The 18,608-nt window shown below is 40.3% G+C and overlaps 1 protein-coding gene across 1 annotated transcript in view; it reads right to left on the reverse strand.

Moving 5' to 3' along the window:
* Positions 1-18,405, reverse strand: part of BCAR3 (BCAR3 adaptor protein, NSP family member) — a 138,773-nt gene extending 120,368 nt beyond the window's left edge. Inside the window, exon 1 of the mRNA XM_070746494.1 lies at positions 18,107-18,405. The gene's annotated coding sequence lies outside the window, so the exon portion shown is untranslated. The remainder of the gene's footprint in view (positions 1-18,106) is intronic.
* Positions 18,406-18,608: the final 203 nt, after the last annotated feature.

An 18,608-nucleotide genomic window follows, 5' to 3' on the forward strand; every position in this document is an offset into this window, starting at 1 on the left:
AACAAAAATAGAACGTACTATTGTGACCAACAATATAGCATTTTATGTATTGTTTTGCCACAAAGGTTGCAGTTTTTAGACCAGTCAATGTGCCTCGCAAATTGTGCCGGGATTAGAGTCTCGAAAACACACCTGCAGAAGCATTTCAGGAAGATACGATAATTTTTACCCACAACATTTCTCTTTCTAATTGTTGTTTAATGCCCCGAGTTCTAAAGCAGGTCAAACATCAGCCAGGAATCATTAACATCAACATAGGTGTCAGAGAAGAATGATATTGTACAGATAATCCTCAATTTAAGAGATTAGCAGTATGAATTTGGCAAAGGGTGTCATTTGAAAAAAGAAACCAGCCTAAGAATGATCCCTGTATTTCAGAAAGATCTATTGAGACAGAAACAGATAACTGAAGTCTTATTTGTGGCTCCTTTGAGTTAAGGACATGTCCTTGCAGTTGTCTTGGCAGTAGTATGAAAATGTGTTGCCAAAGTCTGCTTCTTCAAAAGATATTTGTCAACTTCCCTGTCTAGTCTACAGCTTGGCATTCCCTGGCAGCTTCCCATCTACCTACTAACCAGACCTGACCTTGCTTAGCTTCCAGATTCAGATAAAATGAGCCAAGGGCTGCTACCCACTGGCAAGCTTAGGATGTATCTAAATATCATCATAAGAATATAATGATATAAGTAGAAATACAGTGGTCCCTCTACTTATGAATTTAATTTGTTCCATGACCAGGTTTTTAAGTAGAAAAGTTTGTAAGAAGAAGCAATTTTTCCCATAGGAATCAATGTAAAAGCAAATAATGTGTGTGATAGGGGAAACCACAGGGAGGGTGGAGGCCCTGTTTCCTCCCTTGAGATTCCTAGAGAGGCCCCAGGGAGGCTTCTCCCTGCCTTTTCCAGCCCTGTTTCCTCCCAGGAGATTCCTAGAGAGGCCCCACAGAGGCTTCTCCCTGCCTTTTGCGGCCCTGTTTCCTTCCAGGAGATTCCTAGAGAGGCCCCACGGAGGCTTCTCCCTGCCCCTTCCGGTTACAATTTCGGAGGCTCGGGTTTGTAAGTGGAAAATGGCTCTTGAGAAGAGGCAAAAAAATCTTGAACACCCAGTTCTTATCTAGAAAAGTTTGTGAGTAGAGGTTTTTTTAGGTAGAGGTACCACTGTATATATAAACTTTGGATCTTGGGTAATAATAAGTGGGATCTTTTTTTTATTATTATTATTTATTCGATTTGTATGCCGCCCCTCTCTGAAGACTTATTCATGGGTTGGGATAGTTTTTCTATTCAGAAAGGGTAAAATAAAGATGCATTATTGGAATAGCTTTTCATAACAGAAGCAAATTGAAGGGGGCTTAAATAAGATTGTAAGAGAGAAATCAATTGTAATAAATGAAATGGAAAGAAAAAAGTCACAGAACTTATGGCAGAATGCTCCACTTACTACACTTTAGTAGGTATCTTCCAGAGAAAGGACCTTTTCATTGTAGCGTATCATTCATGGAAAACATTTCTCAAAGAGGTTCCCTTTTGTTTGCCGTATAGCATTTTAATTTGGGGCGCTGGATGTTGGTGCTGATTTTACATTTTAAGCAATTTTTGAGAACAGCATGCATACTTTTCAAGGTTACCATTGTGAAGCACTTTGTTATTTTCATTTTGTAACCTCTCTAGATGTTTGGAAGTTATGGAAGTGTTAATGAAATAGGTCATCAGAAGTAGCTACAGTAGAGGTCATGCACAGGGAATAATATCCTCATTTTTAATATTTATTCCAGAAACCTGTTTACAAATTATCTATTTATTCTACAGGTCCCCATGTCTTAGTGAATTATCTATACATGTGATAAACAGACTCCCAGGCGCAAAGTACAAGCTAAGTAATTAACATAGAAATTATCTATTATCCCACCCTGTATCTGACTTCTAGAGAAACCTATGTAGAATTGCAGTCCTGAAACTGGCTTGACAAAAAAAAAATCTGGAAAGAGACACTGAGATGCTAATCTTAAGTGTTATCTTTGTTGAAGAAAAGAAAAGTTTTCTTCCCCCCACCCTTCAAACTCAGGGCTACATTTCATCTTGTTGGTAGTTTTCTGCTGAACATGGAGGGGGGGGGCTGTGGTTAAATGAATTCTAATCCCCCTGCATTTATTGTTAATGCCACATAAAAATTAAAACTAAAGACAACTTTTGCAGTTGTCTGGCAGTTGCATACCCGAAGTTTTGGGGACCACATGTGATTCTGTGGCAATCAGAGTGAATAAAAATCCATTTTTTTTAGAGAAACAGATTTTTTAGATTTTTTTTTAAATTAAATTGGATTTTTTAAAATCAAATTTATTTTAATAAAATTTTATTAAAATATATATTTTAATAAAGAAAGCCGCCCCGAGTCTTCGGAAAAGGGCGGCATACAAATTTAATTAATAATAATAATAACAACAACAACAACAACAACAACAATGATAATGTGCTTTTGGAATAAAAATCTCTCTAAAGATAGTTTTGGTGGAAGGTCTTAAGCATAAAACCTATCAGGAAAGACTTAATGAACTCAATCTGTATAGTCTGGAGGACAGAAGGAAAAGGGGGGACATGATCGAAACATTTAAATATGTTAAAGGGTTAAATAAGGTCCAGGAGGGAAGTATTTTTAATAGGAAAGTGAACACAACAACAAGGGGACACAATCTGAAGTTAGTTGGGAGAAAGATCAAAAGCAACGTGAGAAAATATTATTTTACTGAAAGAGTAGTAGATCCTTGGAACAAACTTCCAGCAGACGTGGTTGGTAAATCCACAGTAACTGAATTTAAACATGCCTGGGATAAACATATATCCATCCTAAGATAAAATACAGAAAATAGTATAAGGGCAGACTAGATGGATCATGAGGTCTTTTTCTGCCGTCAGTCTTCTATGTTTCTATTTAAGATACATTAACAATTTAGTTTATTCAGCATGAAATGGAGCTTAGATATGTAGCATGAGGCTGTATATTCTACAACATTTCGGTGAGTCAACTGCAGGTCAGGGGAACCACTGCAGGACAATGATGACAGTGGCTCTTTGAAAATTATGACTTAAATCAAGCCTTTTTACTAGTAGTGATTTAAATCGTGATTTTTTAAAATCGACTTGATTTAAATCAAATCCACCATGATAGCAATTTAAGCCTCTTGGCTTCAATGATTCCTTTTGCATAATGTTCATCACTTCTAGAGCAAACCAACAACCAAGGAAAAAGATGCTGGTAGATACTTTAATGATACTTCCAACAAGCAAAAGTTGTAGCTTTTGCCAAGTCTGAAAAGTGTAGACATTACCGATTTTGCAGCTTAAACCTTAAAATGCAAAGGTCTTCAGAAAATAAGTACTACTTAACAACCGAAAAAAGGTAGGAAATATTCTTTTTTTCTTCCCTTGCCAGGGAAAGCTTACTCAAACAACTTCAAAGGATGGAGTAAGATGCAGGAAGGTTTTCTTACAAAGAGATATGGAAATGAGCCTCTGGATGCCCCAGGTTTGCTGATGTGCCATCCCCAGTAAGAAGTTGCTAGCTCTGCAAACCATATAGCTTCAGGCTATTTTCCTTGGCAGACTGGATTATCTGTCAGTTCTTTACATGACAAAAATTATAATGAGGTCTATTAGAGTTGCCAGTTTTGAATCAGCCCCTAAAGTTATGCCTTTTACAGCAGCTGGATCAGTCAACTTATTAAAGGGCAATGTTAAACTACTATTGTTTTCTACACATCAAAGTTGTTTTTAAAGAGGCTGAAGATAATCAGACAGTTTTGTTATTTTGCTTCGGATCCAGCTAACCCTGTGGCTTGCACTATCCATTCAAGAGCAATCAAAATTTATGTATACTTTTTTTTTCTATAGTCCAAATGAATTGGCAACTTTTATAACTTTTTTAAATTTGTAAACTACTTTTACAGAAGTTGAAATTATTATTTTCCCAGAATGACCTAAACATTCTCTGGGCTCAATTTTAGAGGAGGCCATGGTAAACAAGCATCAAGCCAAAGCAAATGAAAAAATAGATATTTCCATGGCTGTTTGATCAGACAATGTAACCAAGAGAACGTCTGAAAATTTTTGTTTCAGCTAAATAAAAAAATATTTCATCAATTCTGACACAGGAACAGTAGTCTTTTCCATAGAAGGTTATGGATTAACCATAATAAACAATCTATTGTTTGGAGTTAAGTTTAATTAATAAATGTTTTTATTATTGCGCATGATGATTTTGGAGAAATTTACAGATTGACTCATGGTAGACATGAGTGGAGAATCAGTTTGGGGGCCTGCCAAGCCGGCCATCATTATTGGTAGATACTTCTGCCGCACGAATCCCAGCGACCAGTTAAGTCCCACAGAGTTGGCCTTCCCTGGGTCCCGTCGACTAAACCAGTGTTTTTCAACCAGTGTGCCGTGGCACACTAGTGTGCCGCGAGACATGGTCAGGTGTGCCGCGAAGCTCAGCAAGAGAAAGAGGGAGAGCGAAAGAAAGCAAGAGAGAGGGAGAGAAAGAAAACAAGAGAGAGAGGAGAGAGAAAGAAAGTAAGAGAGAAAGAGAGAGAGAAAGAAAGCGAGAGAGAAAGAAAGCGAGAGAGAGAGAGGGGGAGGGAAGGAGGGAGAGAGAAAGAGAGCAAAAAAGAGGAAGGAAGGAAGAGAGAAAGAAAGAGGGATGGAGAGAGAGAGGAAGGAAGAGAGAGAAAGGAGAGAAATAGAGCGAAAAGGAGGAAGAGAGAGAGAATGTCCAGACTTTTTTTAGCCCCCCCACTCCCCCCCCACTCAATGTGCCCCATGATTTTGTATATGTAAAAAATGTGCCGCAGCTCAAAAAAGGTTGAAAATCACTGGATTAAACAATGTCGTCTGGCGGGACCCAGGGGAAGAGCCTTCTCTGTGGCAGCCCCGACCCTATGGAACCAGCTCCCCCCGGAGATTAGGACTGCCCCCACCCTCCTTGCCTTTTCCTTAAAACCCACCTCTGCCTTCAGGCATGGGGGAATTGAGACATCTCACCCAGGCCTATATAGTTTATGCATGGTATGTTTGTGTGTCTGTCTTGCTTTTGAAATAAGGGTTTTTTAGATATTTTTAAATATTAGATTTGTTGTACATTGTTTTTATTATTGCTGTGAGCCGCCCCAAGTCTACGGAGAGGGGTGGCATACAAATCTAAATAATAATAATAATAATAATAATAATAATAATAATAATAATAATAATTACTGGTTCGGCGAACAAGGCCAAATTTCTGCCACCTGGGGACAGTGAAAAAGAACCCAACGGGCCTACCGGAAGTCCGGAGGCTTCAGTGAAGAGAGCAGTGGGGGGGGGAGGTTTGTGCGAATGCACATGGGGGGAGAAGAAATTGCACTATGGGTGTGAGCACATGCACACAAGCGATCACGCACGCACACACACTTTTGGCATCCGAAACAAGAAAGATTTGCCATCATTGTCATATAGCCATAATAGGAGTATGGGTATGATGAGACTGTCTCCGGTCCATATGAGATGAGATATGATTGGGTTGGATGAATGTATGTGAGCGTATGTGGGTGTTTTAAAAAAAATGTTTTTAGTAAATTTTCATATATTTTAGAGAGATTAGATTTCTTATATATTGTTATTTTTAATGTTGTATGCCGCCTCGAGAAGGACGGCATAAAAATCTAGTAAATAAATAATAAATAAATAAATCTTCTAAAACATTGTGAGAAATAAACATTTGCTGATTTTTAATTTTGGCAGGTTGCCTTAGCCATCATATGAGATTATCCGATAGAATGTTGCTGAAAAACTGAAGGCCAGGGAAGGACTTGGTCATATCCCAAAATACAGCACTGTTGAAATTAAGTAAACAAAAGTGAATGTATCAAAACCTGGGCTCTCCGTGTAAATTCCTCTTTTTAAAAAAAACACAACTCTATAAAGATATTGTGAACAGAGGTGGTATTCAGCCAGTTCCGGCAAAGCACACACACATAGAACAGGTAGAAAAAGATTTGGAATCCAACCACTGATTATGTGAGCAGGGTTAAAGAACAAAGAAAGAGAAGACAGAAGTTATACCACCCAAGAAAATAAGCATTTGTCCATATTATCAATCAAACTTGGCTCAGTGATAAGTACTAAATTAATAGGACATAAAAATAAATTAATCAATATAACTTTTGGTTTGTCAATGGATATTGGAATACCTGTTGGAACAGACTGAATAAAGGTAGTTCATAACCTATGACCACAACTGAGTCCAAAATTTATGTTGCTAAGTGAGAAATCTGTTAACTGGTCAAGTGGCTCGCCGCAGTTGTTAAGTTAGTAACCCGTGTTAGAGTGTTCATGACTGGGGAAGCCAGTGTTAACAAGGTCAGCCAATGAATAGGCATAGCAACTAAGTCAGCCAATGAGAGCTAAACACTTTTGAGTCTGTGCCGAGCATCAAAACTGAAAGTTTAAGCTTAGGGCTGGGCATGGCTCAGTCCACCCTGCACTCTCCTCCCTGTACTCTCAGTCCACTCTGAACTCTGCTGAAATGAAACTAACTGTTCTCTGCTATCTATAACTGCTTGAAGAAGAATTCTGCTAATGGTAAATTCATCTGTTATGGTTATAAAGAAGTTAATGAATCCAGCTGAATCAGTCATCTGTATGTGCTTCTGGAAATTGATTTTTCTGCAACAAACTTTAATTGCCTGTCAGAATATCGCAAAAGGGGGTCATGTGACCCCAGGAAATCATCATAAATCATCATAAATATGAGTCAGTTGTCAAGCATCCAAATATAAATCACACAGTCTTGGGGATGGTGCAATGGTCATAACTGTGGCTTCGAACTGTCACTAAGCGAAATGTCGCCAGTAGAGAACTACCCGAATAACAGTTGCAAAGTCTTGTCAGATTTGATTTAGGCCCTGATTACAAAAAGTTTTCTTCTGACCTAAATCTTTGTTTTTTGCTGCTCATGTTATGTGTTTGATAACAATAATGGGATCCAGATCAAATAAAAGAGGGATTCCGCTCTGAGACACTTCAAAGGACTGCAGAACTATTTAAAATGCATCTCTGGAAACAAGCTCTCTTCTCTTATTACCAGGGGATGCCTAAAACCATAACAAAAACAGATGCCTGGACCAACAAAAACATTCTTTTCATCTCCTTGTCTTGTATCCTTTTCTTTTAATGTACAATAGTACAATTACCTCTGGGACAGTCATTAATCTTAAGCAAAGTTTTATTAAACTTTAAAATACACATTTATTTTAAAGCCTCATTCATTTCATATTAATTTCCTCATGAAATTATTTAGGATCATACCCTTCATTAAAAAAGTAAAATGCTAGCGGTCTTGAATAGTTTGGCAATAAGAGGTACAGGTAATCCCCGACTCATAATCACCATTGGGACTAGCATTTTTATAGCTAAACAAAGAGGCTTGTTAAGTGAGTCAGGCCCAATTTTGCAACCTTTTTTTTGCCACAGTGTTAAAATATTCATGAGCTGGGAGAGACACGGTAACAAGGTCAGCCAATGAATAGGCATAGCAACTAAGTCAGCCAATGAGAGCTTAAACACATCTGAGTCTGTGCAGAGAATTGAAATTGAAACTTAAGCTAGAAGGCTGGGCGTGGCTCAGCCCACTCTGTGCTCTGAACTCTGAAATTAAACTGTTCTCTGCTGTTGATAGTGTGTGTGTGTGTAGATATAGATATATAGAAATAGAGGCCCTTTGGAGGCTGGAAACGGCCTGTTTCCCAAATTCTCGTGGGCCCAATAGGCTTGTGTTTCGCCCTCCCCACGCTCCAAAAGCTTTCCTGGGGCCTGGGGAGGGTAAAAATAAAAAACCCTCCCCCACCCCTCGGAGGCTCTTTGTAAGCCAAAAATGCCCTCTCAGAGCCTCTGTGCAAACCAAAAATCAGCTGGCCGGCACACACATGCACGTTCAAGCTGAGCTAAGGCAACGGCTCATGTGCTGGCAGATATGGCTCCATAGTTACACCATAGGTTTGCCATCACTGGTCTATGGAGATTCTCAGTTATTCAGGTCCCAGATGTCCCACAGGTCATCCATCTTCTTTTTCAAGAAGCTTCTTGAATGAGAAGCAAAAGAAAGTCTTTAAAAAACCCAGAAAGTCCAATTGCCTCTTGAAAAAGCACCTTTGAGATATCCAAGACTAACTGTTATAAGAACTCTACAGTGCCTCCATATTGAAAGGCCAAAAATACGCAAGGCTTAAGTATGCATCACTTGTCTGTAACTTAAGAGAAAACCTGAATTTTCAAAGATTATACTACTGCTTTGAAGGGGACTCTTATGATCCTAGAAAAAGATGCAGCCACTTTAAAAAGTCCTCGTCTTACATCAGTTCATTTGGTGACTGTTTGAAGTTTCAATGCCACTGAAAAAATGCCTTATGATCCTTTTTGCAAACTTATGACCACTGCAGCATTCTCCATGGTCATATGATCAAAATTAAGAAGCTGACTCATATTTATGACCGTTGCAGTGTCCTGGGGGGCATACAATCCCTTTTTGTAAGTTTTTGACAAGCAAAGTCAATGGGGAAGCCAGATGCACTTAGCCATTGCACTTCTAACTTAACAACTTCAGTCATTCACTTAACAACTGTGGGAAACGAGGTTGTAAAATGGGGCAGATCTCATTTAAAAAACGTCTCACTTAGCAACAGAAATTTTGGGCTCAATTGTGGTTGTAAGACTCTCAGGAACCCCTTTTTAATCTTTTGATCCAAAGTGCTGCACCATTTGAGAAGTTAGAAATTTTCGCTGGTCACTCCAACAGCATTTAATTTTGGTTCATATATTTTCCGCTTAAACAATAATATCTTGAAAGACATTTTCTGGTCAGGTTAATTTAAAAAAAAAAAAAAAAGTCTGCAGAGAAGAATGAAATTTAGTGGGTTTGCTACTATTGAACTGAAAACTGGTTTCACTTGAAGAAAGAGAATTGCAGTTTCCTTTTTCCTGAGAAGAACATCATCGCCAAATGATCTGCAGAAAAGATTATTAATATTTCAACAGAAGGGATCGAGCTCAGAGTATTAAGAAGAAAAAAAGAGTATTAAGCAGATTGCAGAACTGCCTAGTCTGGGATTCTGGTCAACCAGAGAGAATTCAAAACAGAACATGAAAGTACATGTCCCTGCCACAAACTGCCTCTGCAAGAATCAGCTATCATGATTATCAACTACCAATAGCAATATTATATACGAATCTGTCTATTGACCTACTAAAGTCAATTAATCTGCCAGCTATTGTCATATCCTATCCTAGCGAAGTCCAGAATCATTTTAAGTTCCATTACAATGAAAAAGTGATTTCTTTTGCCCATGCTGAATCAATCACTTTTAAGTGTCACTGGATGAATTTGGCACCAACCTACATTTTGGTGTGATTTATGTACAGTGATACCTTGTCTTACAAACTTAATTGGTTCCGGAACGAGGTTCTTAAGGTGAAAAGTTTGTAAGACAAAACAATGTTTCCCATAGGAATCAATGGAAAAGCGATTAATGCGTGCAAGCCCAAAATTCACCCCTTTTGCCAGCCGATGCGCCTGTTTTTGCACTGCTGGGATTTCCCTGAGGCTCCCCTCCATGGGAAATCCCACCTCCAGACTTCTGTGTTTTTGCGATGCTGCGATTTCACTGAGACTCCCCTCGCTGGGAAACCCCACCTCCGGACTTCTGTTGCCAGTGAAGTGCCCATTTTTGCACTGCTGGGATTCCCCTGCAGCATCACAAAAACACGGAAGTCCGGAGGTGGGGTTTCCCATGGAGGGGAGCCTCAGGGGAATCCCAGCAGTGCAAAAACGGGTGCTTCGGTGGCAACGGAAGTCCGGAGGCGGGGCATCCCAGCGGTGGCGGTGGGTTTGTAAGGTGAAAATAGTTTGTAAGAAGAGGCAAAAAAATCTTAAACCCCAGGTTTGTATCTCGAAAAGTTTGTATGACGAGGCATTTGTAAGATGAGGTATCACTGTATTTCTATCACAGCCTCTTAATTGCCTTCCTTCTAAACTTAAAAGCCCCCAATAATGCTATTAGTTCCCAATAGGAAGCTGTTATAGCCCTTTGATGGGTTCATGTGGCTCAGCACTTTGGCAAGCGGTAGTTACACTGGCCTAGCCAAAATACTTTTCACCTGCACAATTTTTAGGGCTCTGATTTTTGTTGAGAATTTACCAATCATGAGTTTAGTCCACCAGTTTTGAAATTCTGGTCAGAATTATCCAACTTACATTACTTTATATTCAGACTTGCTTGAAATAAAATGACAGCCTAGGGCTTTTCCTTGGGTACCAAAAAAGCGTTTGTGCATGCTATCACACATGCACGAGTGCCCACACCCATAATTCAATGCCTGGAGAGGGCAAAAACAGCTTCCCCCACCCCCTGGAGGCCCTCTGGAGGTCAAAAACAGCCTTTTCTCAACTTCTGGTGGGCCAAGTAGGCTCCTGTTTCGCTCTCCCCAGGCTCCAAAGGCTTTCCTAGAGTTGGGGGAGGGTAAAAATGCCCCCCCACCCCTCAGAGGCTCTCTGGAAGCCAGGAAAGCCATCCAAGAGCCCCTATGCAAGCCAAAAACCAGCTAGCTAGCACATTCATGCACATATCAGCTGAGCAAGGGCAACAGCTCATGTGCCAGCAGATATGGCTCTGCGTGCCGCCTGTGGCACCCGTGCCATAGGTTCGCCATCACTGTCCTAGGGTTAGGCAAATATTTTGGAGTGCTAAATACATTTGGAATTGTGAGAACCTGTCATAATTCCTATCAGGAAATGGTTAGCATAAGCTGGCTGTGCCAATTACAAAATGGTAGAAAAATACAATTTTTCGTAAGTTAAGCTGGTAAGAGTTACTTCTTGCCATTTAAACAATCTAGAGGTGTTAGATCTCATCCCAGCTTCTCTTGGCCTTTTGAAAGAGGGGCAGAAGGTCACACAGGGATGAAATACAGGTAGTTGTCAACTTACGACCTCAATTGAGTCCAAAATTTATGTTGTTAAGTGAGACATTTGTTAAGTGAGTTTTGCCCAATTTTATGATATTTCTCGCCACAGCTGTTAAGCAAATCATTGCAACTGAGAAAGTTAGCTATTGGATTGTTAAGTGCATCTGGCTTCCCCACTGACCTTGCTTGTCAGAAGGTCGCGAAAGTTGATGACATGATCTTGGGACACAGCAATGGTCCTAAATATGAACCCGTTGCCAAGCATCTGAATGTTGATCACATGACCATGGGGCTGCTGCAAAGGTTGGAACCAGTATTGGGTTCCTACTGGAACGGGGAGGGGGGAGGTTGCCGCACCGATAGCAGAAATGGAGCTGCATACATAGCTCCAGGTGAACGGCGGGCAAGTTGGAGAGAGATTTGGCTTCTGCGCATGTGCGGAAGCAAAAAAACCCACCAAAATCCCACACGCCTGCCCATCTTCTCACGAGATTTGCTTCCTGCACATGCGCAGAAGCCAAATCTCACTCCAATGTGTGCCTGCCCGCCAGTCATCCGGAGCAGCGCACACATCAGCACCAGTAGCGCTGGTCATTTGGAACCCCCGCCTGGTTGTAACTGTGAAAAATGATAATAAGTCACTATTTCAGTGCTGTTGTAACTTTGGATGGTCGCAAAAAAATGTTGTAAGTCAAAGACAACCTGCATAGGGATACAACCATCCAACACAGAGACTGCCTATAATGTCTTCATATCTCAAGAGCATTCTTGTAACTGAGGGAGATGCAGGAAGCTGACTGAATTTTGCCGTCCTGCAGTCCAGCCACCCATTTACCGTATTTTGGGAGTATAAGACGCACTGGTGTATAAGTTGCACCTTAGTTTTTGGGGAGGACAATAGGGCGGGGAGGAATCTACCTGCCAGGTATTCATCTGGCTAGCATCCTTAGTCTGGTCAGCTTCAGCACATTATTTTATCCCCTGGTTAAGGCTGATAAAAATTTTTAGAGGGAGTAGCAATGAAAACAAGCCTGCAAAGACTTAGGGCAGGAAAAAAACTTATTCCAAGTAACAATGAAAAAATCCTGCAAGCTGGGAAGATCATAAGCACCTCGTTAGGGCCAAAAAAACTTTTTTTTTAGAGCAAGTAGCAATGAAAACAAGTCTGCAATCTGGGAAGAACAGGAAAGTTTGTTAGCACCTTGTTAGGGATGGGGAAAAAAGCTTCGAAAAAGCTACATTCAGAATATAAGATGCGCTCAAATTTTCCATCTCTTTTAGGTGTGTCTTATACAGTAATACCTCGTCTTATGAACTTAATTGGTTCCGGAAGGAGGTTCGTAAGGCGAAAAGTTCGTAAGACGAAACAATGTTTCCCATAGGAAACAATGTAAAAGCGCTTAATGCGTGCAAGGGGGGGGGGGAAATCGCAAAATGGTGCTCCGCTGGGCGCCGCCGCCTTGCTGTCACCTTTTGAAACAGCCGGGGGGCTTCTCGGCGTTCTCTCGAACCCGAAGCCGAACTTTTGCCGAACTTTTCAGGTTCGTGAGGCCGCCGAGAAGCGACACCACCCACCTGTCACCTTCTGAAACAGCCAGGGGTCTTCTTGCCGTTCTCCCGAACGCCAAACCCGGAAGTTCGGCAAAAGTTCAGGTTACGGAGGCCTCCAAGAAGCGCCCAGCTGTTTCAGAAGGTTACAGCTGGGCAGCGCCGCCCGGCAGAGCGCCGTTTTTGCGATCAGCGGTGGCGTTTTCGGTCAATCTGGAGGCTGAAACGGAGGTGGGGAATCCCAATAGGGAATTCCATGGGCGGAGCTTTGACGTCACGAAGACATCCTTCCTGGAGGCCACGTTTCAAAAGGTGACAGCCGGGTGGCAGCACCAAGCGGAGCACCATTTTGCGATCTGCGGTGGGTTCGTAAGTCAAAAAAAGTTCGTAAGAAGAGGCAAAATATTTCCAAACCCTGGGTTCATATCTCGAAATGTTCGTATCACGAGGGGTTCGTATCACGAGGTACCACTGTACTCTGAAAAATACATAATCATTTTATACATTACAAGATTTTTTAAAAATCAGTGGGTGGAGGAATTCAACAGGTGTCACATTGCATACCGGACATTTTTCTGTTTGACCAAGGAAAAATATTCAAAACCCAGTGCATTGAAGGATTTTAAAAATAGAGGAGTACATGCTTTGCAATTTCATATAATTGTTCATAGGCAAAATAAATCCAACAAGAGAAATGACTGCAGAAAAACAAGTGGTTGTGGAGCTAGGCCATGTTGGCACCAAACTGCAATCTGACATAAAATGTGAGACATTCTACAGGTAGTCCTCGACTTACAAAAAACTTTGTTTAGTGACCACTCGACATTACAACAGCACTGAAAAAAGTGACAGCAACCCCTGTGGTCCTGTGATTAAAATTCAGGCACTTGGCAACTGACTCATATTTATTATTATTATTATTATTATTATTATTATTATTATTATTATTATTATTATTATTTAGATTTGTATGCCGCTCCTCTCCGCAGACTCGTGGCGGCTCACAACAACAATAAAACAGTGTACAATGAACAAATCGTATATTTAGGATGGTTGCAGTATTCCAGGATCATGTGACACACGCATGCGCGTGCGCGCACACACACACACACACACCATGCTATGTTCTGACAAGCAAAGTCAATTGGAAGTCAGATTCACTTAACAACCATATTACTAACTACACAACCGCAGTGATTCCCAGTGGCAAGGTAGGTCGTGTAGTGGGGGCAAAGCTCACTTAGCGCCATGTCTTGTTTAGCAACAGAAAGGTTGGGCTCGGCTGTGGTCATAAGGTGAGGACTACCTTCATTAGGCCCTATCCTGTATGGCCAGTAGGATTCTACCAAATTTGCTGAGGGAATGAAACAAAAATCAGTGTCTACTTGTGGTATAAAATGGTATGTCCCAGATGCAGACAGAATGAATGACAGACATCTAGACCTGTAAAGCTTTTGCCATAACCCTATAATCTTTAAAGTTATTTCACTTCTATTCTAATTTAGCCACTTCAACAAAAGCTCCTAAAATATTTGTTTACATATAATGTATTGATACAGATAATATCCTTTGAGGCCAGTTCAACTCATGTCCTTTTTATCCTCTTTGCAATATAACGGCAGTAATGTACCATTTCACAGTTTTAAATTTATAAATTTATAAATCATAAATAATAAGAGTGCAGCTTGCGATCTCCTTCTCCATCCCTAGACGGATTTCTTTCTTTCCTTCTGCATGGTAAGTCCATCCATTGTTCTCACCCCATTCAGTCACCCTGATTTCCGAGAGTTGTCATGGCTACGCTTTGTGAACTTTTCCAGACAACTAACTTTCAGTAAACCTAAATACCTTTGGAAAGAATGGACTTTCGGAGGGGGGTGGACGAAAGGGAAAGGAAAATAATGAATCCCACTAAAAGTGGCTTATTGGTGTACTCAGACCATGTTTTTATTAACTCATTCAATTAAATCAGGGAAAGAATGTCGTCACCCACATTGGAATGCTTTCGGGGCAAAATACATTCGAGGCAAAATGATTTAAGTGCCGGAGTTGCAGTGATAGTTAAAATGCCTCCTATGCAAGGGGGGTTTCTAATTTACTTTGCTGCCGGTTTGCTTTCTCCCATGTCACATGGCACACCTCATGGGCGCATGCACACAGGCGCAGTGCCAAAACAAAAATCCAAAAAAATAAATAATAAAAAAATCCAAAAACAAGATAGTGACCGCATGCACAAGTGCCAGAAACTCGGCTTCTGAACATGCTCAGAAGGGGGAAAAATGAAAAACATTTTTAAAAAATTAAATTTATTTTTTTTAATCAAATTAAAAAATATTTTTAAAGAAAGCTGAAAATAAGATGGCGACCGCATGTTTAGTGCCAGAAACCCAGCTTCTGCACATGCTCAGAATAATTTTTTTTAAAAGAATTTTAAAATATTCAATTTTTTAAAAAGATGGTGGCGTCCATGGATCAGCACCTGTTTGGTGACATCATCCCAGTGGGTTGCTACCAGTTTAGGGAGCTGGTCCGAACTGAGTGGAGCCTACCCCTGCTCTTATGGGACTTTAAGCATATTCATTTTATCTGGATCATATTCAGAATTATTGGGGCCTTTATTTGCCCCAATAAACAAGGTGAGATTGACAAAACATATTCACAATGGCATCCAAGGCAGTTTTCCATCTGGTTTTGAAATCATGGTAATTCCAACTCTCCCTATCTCTAGAGATAAAAGTATTGCTTTAGCATCAACAGCTCACAATGGCTCCCGAAATCCTTTCTGTTGTCTGGCAGCTTAAGATTTGTATCAATCCTTCATATAAATGAAAAGAAAGAGAGTTCAGGGTAAATCACAGCCAGAGAAGACTTCTCCTTCATGCCCTCTAGAGCAGTATTTCTGGAGCTTGGCACCTTAAAGCTCTGTGGACTTCAACTCCCCGAATTTGCCCAGCCAGAATTCCTGGGAATTGAAGTTCATACAAGCTTAAAATTGCCAAGGTTGAGAAAACACTGCTCTAAAACAAACACAACCATTCATTTTTGACCAAACAGATAAAACAATGTGGTTGGCTGAATCATAAGAAAACCCACTTCTCCTTCTTCTTTACCAACTTTACAAACTAAGTGATGTAGGCAACTATTCCTCTCCGAGAAACCTTATCTTTGAAAGTGACTGATCCAAAATGTATTAATTTATTATTTATTAATTTAATTTATATGCCATCCAACTCCCAGAGGATGTTTGGCGGCATATAAATTAAATTAATAAATAAAAAATGATAATGAGGCTACCACAGTTCATTTTATTGAAACAAAAAAGCAGGCTAGGCAATAAAAGAGTGGCGAGAATAGAAATTAATTAGTACAGTAGTAACTTTAGAAATTAGAGGTGTTTAAAGGGTTTGTTTCTAGGTGCGTACTTCATGGAGGAATATTTTGTTTATTCGGTTTTCAGAGCCAGCTGAGTTTTCAAGGGGGAAAAAAAATCAGATGGGAGACTTCATGGGAAAATTCCATTGCATCTCAATTTCCATAGTATGGGGGGTTTTTTGGACCTGTTTTTAAAGACACTCTTACACCTCAATACGTGCAGCAGTTGACAGTTAATGAAGCAAATATCTCTTTTATTAACTTCTCCCAAATGGAAAGTTCATTTTGTTCGCATTAATCACTACCAAAGTTAGAAAAACGGAGACATGAAACAAGTTTCCTGAATAACCAGTGTAAGAGATACACTGGAAATACAGCATAACCAAGTTGAAACAGAATTTTATAAAACTTGGCAGGTTTACAACTGGTGGAACATGAAAAAAGATTTTTAAAGTTTTTTTTAAAGATATTAAAGTGTTAAATAGTTAAATTTACTAGATGAAATATACCATATAGAGATATTTGATAGATAAGTTTATTTTTCTGAATTAATATAAATTACAATTATATAATTGATGGAAAATATTGAAAAGTTGACATTTGTATGATAGCATATATTATATAGAGATATATCATTGATATGTTTACTTTTCGTACTGATCTAAACTATAATTACTTTTTCTTTTCTGTATTAAGACTTCTATGCTGAGCGGAGCAATTGTAGCTCCTTTTTATGTTAAATGTTGTACGTCATGTCATGTCTTTATTTTGAATATTAATAAAAAATATTTTTTTAAAAAAAGGAAATACAGCATCTTGGGTGGGCATGGTGACAGCATAAGCATCAATACCAATCAGTATTATCCATGCTGTTTCTACCCTACCATACAAAGTTTAGTGAGTACCAAACAAACAAACAAAAAAACCCATCCCAGAATAATTCCCAAGGACATTATAATCTAAAATCTGACACAAAATAACAAAGAGAGGCAGGAAAAACTGCGATTGTTGCAGTGACTAAGAATTACTGTAGGGAAGGGACACAATTTTCGGGGATCTCATTGTGAATCATACAATATTTATTATTCTAAATCCTGAAATCAAATTTAAAATACCATTTCATCAAACCCGTTTTGGCTTGTTGCAAAGACCTAGCCAATTATCCCAACAGTCAAGTATGCAATATGTGAGTAGAGTGTGTGTGTGGAGTGGGGGGGGGGGGAGGGATGCCAATTGGTAAAATGACTCATATCAGCCTTTTGCCCTTGTATCATATTTTTAAAAACTCAGAACATCTTTAAATGAGTCGTTCTAACAATGACACCCCCCCAAAAAAGTGCACCCTTCCTTTTTCCATATATCAAATGACCAGCTCCCTCCGGTGCAACAGTCTTTCCTTGTTGTTTAGTCATCATAGTTCACCTACCATCATACATCAGTCTTTGCGGTTAATTGTGTTGGGGAAAGCATGCACAATTTCTATGCCCACAGCTCTTTACACATACTTTCCATTTTTACTCCCCCCCCCCCCCAAAAAAAAGCCCAACCAAAGGAGAGAGAGAACGATCTCTTTTTAGCATCCAATCCTTTGAATAAATTGAACTGGAAACTTTTAAAGTTTGATTCTGTAGTTTTATGGATATTTATCTCAGTGGGACATTATGCACAGGCATCAACTGAACTAATTTTTTTTAATGTTTCTTTGACTCCCAAAGGAGTTCCCAGAAGTTTGATAGTTATCTTCTTCTTCCTCTGCTCTTCCTCTTCCTATTATCATTATCATTACTACTACTACTACTACTACTAATAATAATAATAATAATAATAATAATAATAGTAATAATAGTAATAATAATAATAATAATAATAATAATAATAATAATAATAATAATGGAAATTCGCCCCTGCGTTCTTCCTAGATTGAGAGAAGTTGGACTCTTCTAAAATCACCTACCTAGTTGGCGTTTGTGCCGAAGACAGCACTTGAACTCAGCTCCTGCTTCACCTCTTAGTCCAGACTGACTCCCAAACCAGCATTTGATTTATACGCCTAAACCTGCCTCGCATCAATGGGTAGATAAATTGTCCTCGAAGTTCTGTCAAAGCCGGCTATTTCAGAACACCCGGGAGCAAAATGAAAATTAAAAACAGCCCGGATTTTCCAAATGGGAACCCGGCTCTGAATTCGAATCACTTACTTCTGCGTAGAGGAAAAGGGGCGGAAAAAGGAATCGGTTTCAGTCCGCTTTCGTTCTCCACGAGTTCGTGCCACCAAGTTCACTCCCGGCGAGATCGGTCAATCCATCGCTCGGTCCAGGGGGAAAAAACAACACGCGCAACTTCGGGATTTGCCCTCCACAGCAGCTGGACTAACGCTGAGCAGCTGCAACCAGCGGCACCGCCAGCCAGGACTTTTCCCCCCGAGTTAACCTGTCTTGGGAGTTTCTGCTGCGCACTTTCTTCCCACACCGCTTCAGTCCTTATGCCGGGCATTTGCAAAAGCCAAGCAGGCGGCGGCGCCTCTCTTACCTTGCCTGGAAGGGAGGGAGGGAGGGAGGGAGGGGGGCGGAGGCGGGTGGAGCGCCGCCAGGGGGCTCGCGCGCGCACCGCCGCTAGCGAAGGGAAGCCGTGCGCGCGAGCACCATCGGGCGCGAGCTTGTCCCGGGGTCTTTTTTGGCGGCCGGCCAAGAGGTGGCTCGT

The sequence above is a fragment of the Erythrolamprus reginae genome, chromosome 3 (assembly GCF_031021105.1).
Source record: "Erythrolamprus reginae isolate rEryReg1 chromosome 3, rEryReg1.hap1, whole genome shotgun sequence".
NCBI lineage: Eukaryota > Metazoa > Chordata > Lepidosauria > Squamata > Dipsadidae > Erythrolamprus > Erythrolamprus reginae.